Source organism: Amphibalanus amphitrite, unplaced genomic scaffold (genome assembly GCF_019059575.1).
Source record: "Amphibalanus amphitrite isolate SeventyFive unplaced genomic scaffold, NRLGWU_Aamphi_draft 000021F_arrow, whole genome shotgun sequence".
Classification (NCBI taxonomy): domain Eukaryota; kingdom Metazoa; phylum Arthropoda; class Thecostraca; order Balanomorpha; family Balanidae; genus Amphibalanus; species Amphibalanus amphitrite.
In genome coordinates this window covers 1874114-1881015 of record NW_024881517.1, presented here as the reverse complement: position 1 = coordinate 1881015, position 6902 = coordinate 1874114, and positions in this window count along the sequence as shown.

Genomic DNA, 6902 nt, shown 5'->3' with positions numbered 1-6902 from the left:
GTGTCCGTCCTCTCGCCGTGTCCGGCCTCTGCCGTTTTACAGTTATACATCTGTCCTTGCTCCGCCGTATCAGTTATCCACCATATCCCCTCCAACGTATCAGTTATCAACTGTGTCCGTCTTCCACCTTGTTCGTCCTCTGCCGTATCATTTATCCACCGTGTCCGTCCTACATTGTGCCGGTTCCCCACGGCGTCCGTCCGCCGTGCTCTACATAGGCTGCGCCGCAGCGCACGGCTGCTGTGCGGTGCAGTCCGTGTTGCTAACGGTCGTTACACTGCGCTTTAGGAGGGCAGCGATACGGACGGAGAACGCCCCGCGGGCGCTGGCGTTCTGCTTTTAACTCGTTCGGAGAGAGTACAGCCAGTCAGCGCACGCTGCGAAAAGCTGTTCTTGTACGACCAGCTTATTGTATTGAAAATTGCGCGCAGCAGAAAGCCGTTGAGCGGAGAGGCGGCTTGGAGCGGCCTTTCAAACCGTTAATGGGAACTGGATGGTGGGCCTTACCATTGCGAGAGTCGCCCCACAACACGGATACACCCACGATCTGCATATCCAGTGTTCTAAGGAGACCTCGGTGCGTGTTAGACGGCGGCTGAGTCCTTTTGTTTGTCGGTTCGCGAGCTCGTTCTCCGCCCGCCTTGCTTTGATCATTTCAGAGCGTCCGCTGCTCGACTTTGAGCGGGGTGCGGTCTACACAGCGGTGGGGCCTCCCTCAGGACGCTGCCCAGCTGTGAATGCCTGGTGACGCTGTGGTCCAGTCGTTTGACCCGACACTGACCTGTGAGCTGACCTCTCTCTGACTCTGCCGGTGTGTTGAAGAACTGAAACCTGTCGGGCAGTGACCTCTGCTGACCTCTGACCTGACCTGTGACCGTGCTGGTGTGTTGCAGAACTGTAACCTGTCGGGCAGTGACCTGTGCTGACCTGTGACCTGATCTGTGACCGTGCTGGTGTGTTGCAGAACTGTAACCTGTCGGGCAGTGACCTGTGCTGACCTGTGACCGTGCTGGTGTGTTGCAGAACTGTAACCTGTCGGGCAGTGACCTGTGCTGACCTGTGACCTGACCTGTGACCGTGTCGATGTGTTGCAGAACTGTAACCTGTCGGGCAGTGACCTGCACGAGGCTAACCTGCGCGGCGCCAACCTCACCAACACGGCGTTCGACCTGATGCTCACGCCGATCCACATGTCGCAGACCGTGCGGTAGGCCAGGTCACGCCGGTTCATCAGAGCCGCGGCAGCTCAGGTCACCTCAGGTCCTCCGGCTGAGGCGGGGAATAACGGCCGGCTGCATTGGGCCCAACGCCAAATGTATTTGTATATGTATGTGCGATTGTTTTTCTATAGAATCGTACACTAATTTAATTTGCTACTTAGAATGGGTATATTTATTTCAGAGCTTTTGTTGGACGTCTGATCGTGGTGTGTGGCGACGGTGAACTGCTGAGAAATGGACTGTCGCGTGGCATTCCTGAGTAGGATGATGTGCTGATTTTTATACATTTACTGAAAGTGGGATGACAATATGAGTGTTGTCACTGTGTATGCTTCCCGTTGTGTTCTCGCGTTCGTTTGGCTGTGTAAATATGAACTGCCACGCAGCAATACTTCGTGTCGTGAATGACGTGGTTGGGCCTCGCTGCTTGACCATTATTTATCGTCGTAGTGCTTACTAATGTCGGGAACTGCCTACTGTACTTTGTTTTGTAATAGTTTGGTAAATAAAGATGCTTCCATCAGAGTCTGTTTGGTCGAAGCGGTTTGGGAGAGATCATGATTGGGAAGACCTGCGAATAACTGTCACTCAGTTTGAGAATGAAATAAATCAACAGCAGTAAAATTCACCGTTCATATTTGTAATTAGTCTCATTTGATGAAGGAATTTGTGTAGAAATAATTCTAACCGAATTCAGTAGACGGACTTTTTGATATAATCGGGAGCGCGTCCCGCTCCGCCCGCGTGGGCTTTATCTCGCCTCTATCGTCGCGTTGTCTCGGTACCCCGCCGGCTGTGGCGGTCCTCGGCCGCCGGCCGGAGATGGAGGGGCGGTGTATCGGGCGGCGGTGACCGGTCACCGCCGGCTGGACGGTCACAGCTGCCGGCGGTGACCGGCCACAGCTGCCGGCGGCGACCGGTCACAGCTGCCGGCGGTGACCGGTCACAGCTGCCGGCGGTACACCGGTCACAGCTGCCGGCGGCGACCGGTCACAGCTGCCGGCGGCGACCGGTCACAGCCGGCTGGACGGTCACAGCTGCCGGCTGGACGGTCACAGCTGCCGGCGGCGACCGGCCACAGCTGCCGGCGGTGACCGGTCACAGCTGCCGGCGGTGACCGGCCGCAGCTGCCGGCGGTGACCGGTCGCAGCTGCCGGCGGCGACCGGTCACAGCCGGCTGGACGGTCACAGCTGCCGGCGGCGACCGGCCACAGCTGCCGGCTGGACGGTCACAGCTGCCGGCGGTGACCGGTCACAGCTGCCGGCGGTGACCGGTCACAGCTGCCGGCGGTGACCGGTCACAGCCGGCTGGACGGTCACAGCTGCCGACGGTGACCGGTCACAGCTGCCGGCGGTACACCGGTCACAGCTGCCGGCGGTGACCGGTCACAGCTGCCGGCGGTGACCGGCCACAGCTGCCGGCGGTGACCGGTCACAGCTGCCGGCGGTACACCGGATGGCCGCCGATACACGTCATCGCCGGCCACATCTGGGCGCCGCTGGCCATCTGTTACATGTGCAGACGCGGTACTCGTAGGTAACACCTGGTCGCCGCCGAGGCTGGTCACCGGGTCGCGGGCTAGCGCTGGGTGGCGCTCAGTCGCCCCTGCGGCCAGAAGTGCCCACTGGTCAGAGTGGGCAGACAGCTCTCGAGATTCGTTGTGGATCATCGCACTAAACACGCATTGTAGCTGGGTATGTAGGCATTGTACATATATTTAATTACGAGCGAGCGAGCGCAGCGAGCGAAGTGAGTCTTTTCAATATAACGGAAAAATCTCAGTATGAGCGGCCCGGCCCGGCCCGGCCTGTAACGCTTTTGAGAGGCTTATATCTCAGCAACCGCTGGACCGATTGGCCTGCGGTCTTTTTTGCTGGGCAGCCCCGTCCCTTCTACCCCGTAATTGACTACTTTTGATACACCTCAGTGACCGTCGTGGCACGTGCCACGTGAAAAGTCAAGGGTGTTCAAGCTGTTTTGCAAAAGTAGTGATTTTGAGAGGCTAATATCTCAGCAGCCGCTTGGGCGATTGACTTGCGGTAATTTTTGTAGGGTAGCAACATCCCTTCTCCCAAAAATAGGATACTCTCGATGAATGTGGGTCACCCCCAGTGCACGTGCAAAATACAATAATAAGAGGTGTTAAATTTGTTCACTGGCGGATCCAGGGGGGGGCCACCGGGGCCATGGCCCCCCCCAAAAGCCTGAAAGGGGGGGCCAACATATCTTTTGGCCCCCCCCAAAACGCTTGAAGAAAAATTAATGTGAGATGGTTGCGTAGTAGATACCTACTAGAATCAGCAGCGTGATTCAATAGCGTAGAGAAAGTCAGGGGTGCGGGAACTACTTTCAGACTGGGGGGGGGGGGGGGCACACCATAATAGAGATCAACCTAGGGTCCCCCCAAATCTAGTTTCTCACCGGTTTTAGGCCACTTATTTTTCATCTCTTGGCTTTTTCAACAAAAAAAGAAAACATTTGCAAAAAGGGCGGTATTCCGTCTGAAAGTTGTGGTGGCACCGCCCCCCACTGGTGGATTCAGGGAGGGGGCCACCGGGGCCATGGCCCCCCAAAAGCCTGAAAGGGGGGCCAACATATCTTTTGGCCCCCCTCCCAAAACGCTTGAAGAAAAATTAATGTGAGAAGGTTGCGTAGTAGATACCTAAAAGTTAGAATCACCGGCGTGATTCAATAGCGTAGAGAAACTCAGGGGTGCGGGAACTACTTTCAGACTGGGGGGGGGGGGGAGGGCACACCATAACAGAGATCAACCTAGGGTCCCCCCGAATCTAGTTTTCTCACCGGTTTTGGGCCACTTATTTTTCATCCCTTGGCTTTTTTCAACAAAAAAAGAAAACATTTGCAAAAAATTGGGTATCCCGTCTGAAAGTTGTGGGGGCACCGCCCCCACGGCCCCATAGTTGGGGGGTGGGCAAGCTGTCCCCACTGCCCCGGTTCCCGCGCCTATGGAGAAACTACCTGGTTTACTAGCTTCCTTCATAAAGTGTCGTCATGTCTTGTGGTCACCCGAGAAGGTCTTTTGCATACATATCGATTGAACTGTCAAGTTAACAAACTTGCTCTGGCAGCCTGACCTGACATGACCCGGCAATTTTTCATTCACGGAATATGCGCAATAATTTTTTTAGGAACACTCACTGAGTTGGCGTTGAAAAGCTTGTTTTGTTTGGTAATTGTACAAGAAGCATATCAGGGACCTTTTTGTCCCTTCCCGTGAAACGGTAAAAGACTTATTTCGGTCAGAGCTCAGGCCAATCTCTAAGGGGTCAGTCGGGTCACTTATTTCTTAAAAGGGTCCTTACGGCATCCAAGGACCAATTCCGGCTTTTGAGTGCACCACATCAGCATTTGATGCTGCGACAGATGGTGAAATATGAATATATGTTACAGGCCGTATGAAAATTGTCCGTTTGCAAACGGCCTGGCCCAGTCAGGGCATATGAAACAGCCTGAAAACACCGGCCGTTTGCAAACCATGACCTGAAATATCAGACCGTTTGAAAACGGCCTAGTTAGTTTCGGCCTAGCGGATCCAGGGGGGCCACGGGGTCATGCCCCCAAACCTGAAAGGGGGCAACATGTATTTTGGCCCCCAAAAACACTTAAGAAATATGAATGTGAGAAAGTAGCGTAGTAGGTAGAAACTACCGTATCATTAAAAATATGTGAGCTTGAGTGTTGGTCTCGTCTTCACCCAAGAAGTTCTTATTGCATACCTACTTTACCTCTCGATCGACGCGTGAAGTTATCGTGTAAGTTATCATGAATCCGATCGCGACGAAACTTTAGCACCCTCATGTTGGCAAAGTCTGAAAATTTCATGACCCTGACCCAAGTGACCTTTGACCTGTGGCCTATTTCTCGAGACTATCCGTGCGTTCGGAGAGCATTGAATATTCACCGTCCCCTGGAATATTCCCCGTGCCGCGTTCGGAGGCGTATCTCTCTGAACGGCCAATCTCCGGGAATGTTCCGCGCGCATGGAGTATTCCACGGATTCCACGTGGAATGTGCCTCTCCGAACGCACCATATGTTTGGCCATGTTTGAGGCCATGTTTGGCCGGAATCGCGATTCCGCGTATGTCGGCTCACATTATCCGCTCGTTTACAGTCTTTTCGTGGTTTAAAACGCTCAAACATGTGAAATGATGTTGGTCCCAACCATTGTGGTAGGTGTCAATGTCACCTTAGGGTCAAGTCAGGTCATTGACCTTTGATGACCTCGGTGCACTTTTCCGAGTTTAACATGTTTCTAGGATAGTTTCGTTTAGCTGATTTTGAATTTAGCATTTAGCAACCATTTGAACATTTACGAAGTAGTTTTGATGCCTTCGTATCATGTTACGTAGCTGCCAGTGGTAGTCGGACACCTGCTACACGGACGCCCATAAGTACTGGTTGACCTGGTTGACCTGACCTGGCCTGCCCCGACATGGCCTAAAGGCATGAAGACATCATCTATGATCCAAACTAACATGAAATTCGTGATCAGCACAAAAAAATATATTACAGCCTTACTTTAGGAGATTCTGACAGGCCCTGATTTTCCCGTCTTTTGGGTCTGTGACCTGACCTGGGCGGTGTTTCACGGCACGCTACCAGCGCTGTTGGCACTTTTGGTTTCCATGGAGACATCAACTAGCCTATACCTACAACACTACCGAAGGTTGACCTTAGCTCGCGGAATGCGCTGGCAGCGGCTGGCAGCGCGACCGTGAAACACCGCCCTGGAAGGTCAACCAATGACCAAGGACCTTAAAATCGGGTATCATCGGCTTCCTCTCGTCACTCACAGGCAACACACTCGTTTTTTCCGCGAGCTCTAGCTTGATCAGGGGCCGAACGGCAGAGAGCTTCAACCGACACCTCCCAGCCCGCGAAGGCTGCGCCAAGCACCGACCCGGAGCGGTGGTCGACAAAAGCAATTTGAAGTGTTTTCAAAGTAATATTAAGGCACGGGTTGAGTGGGCTACCATTTCTCTCTCTATTTTTTTTTTTTAGTTTAAAAAAATTATCGTTTCAGGGCTGTGACGAAAAATAAGTGGCCTAAATCCGATGAGAAAACAGGATTTGGGGGTACCCTAGGTTTGGCTCCTTGCACGAGTTGGCCCCCCCCAAAACGCAAGTCTGGATCCGCCAGTGAATTTGTTCCCATTTTAATAACTCGGTAATAACTGGGGCGATTTCGCTGAAACTTGGCATACAGGTAGGCACCCACCACACATTGCCCCAACAGACGGTAAATAACTTTTGAAAATACCAATTTCCAATTTTAGTGTTTTCTGGACCAAAATTTTGCGAGAAATCCGATGGTGTGGTCCCCGAAATCTGAAAAATTTCCATTTTGGAGATAGCACCTATTTTTTGAAAAATAAATATTCGTCAGGCTTAATAGTCAAATAAATTGGAAATATAATGAGTTAAATTTTGTAACAACACTAGAATGTGTCGAACATGAATTAGAGATATATTTTAGCTGAGATGATACTATATCTGCGCATACATGTACATGAACTATTACACTAACCCTCGTCGGCCGAGAAGGGGTGGGGCGGGTGCCGCCTAATAGGGCTTTTCGCGATAGCTTAAAACTCGCTTAGGGTAGACAGCTGAAACTTGGCATACCTAATCTTTTATTCAAGCTGGATCTTTTGACCTC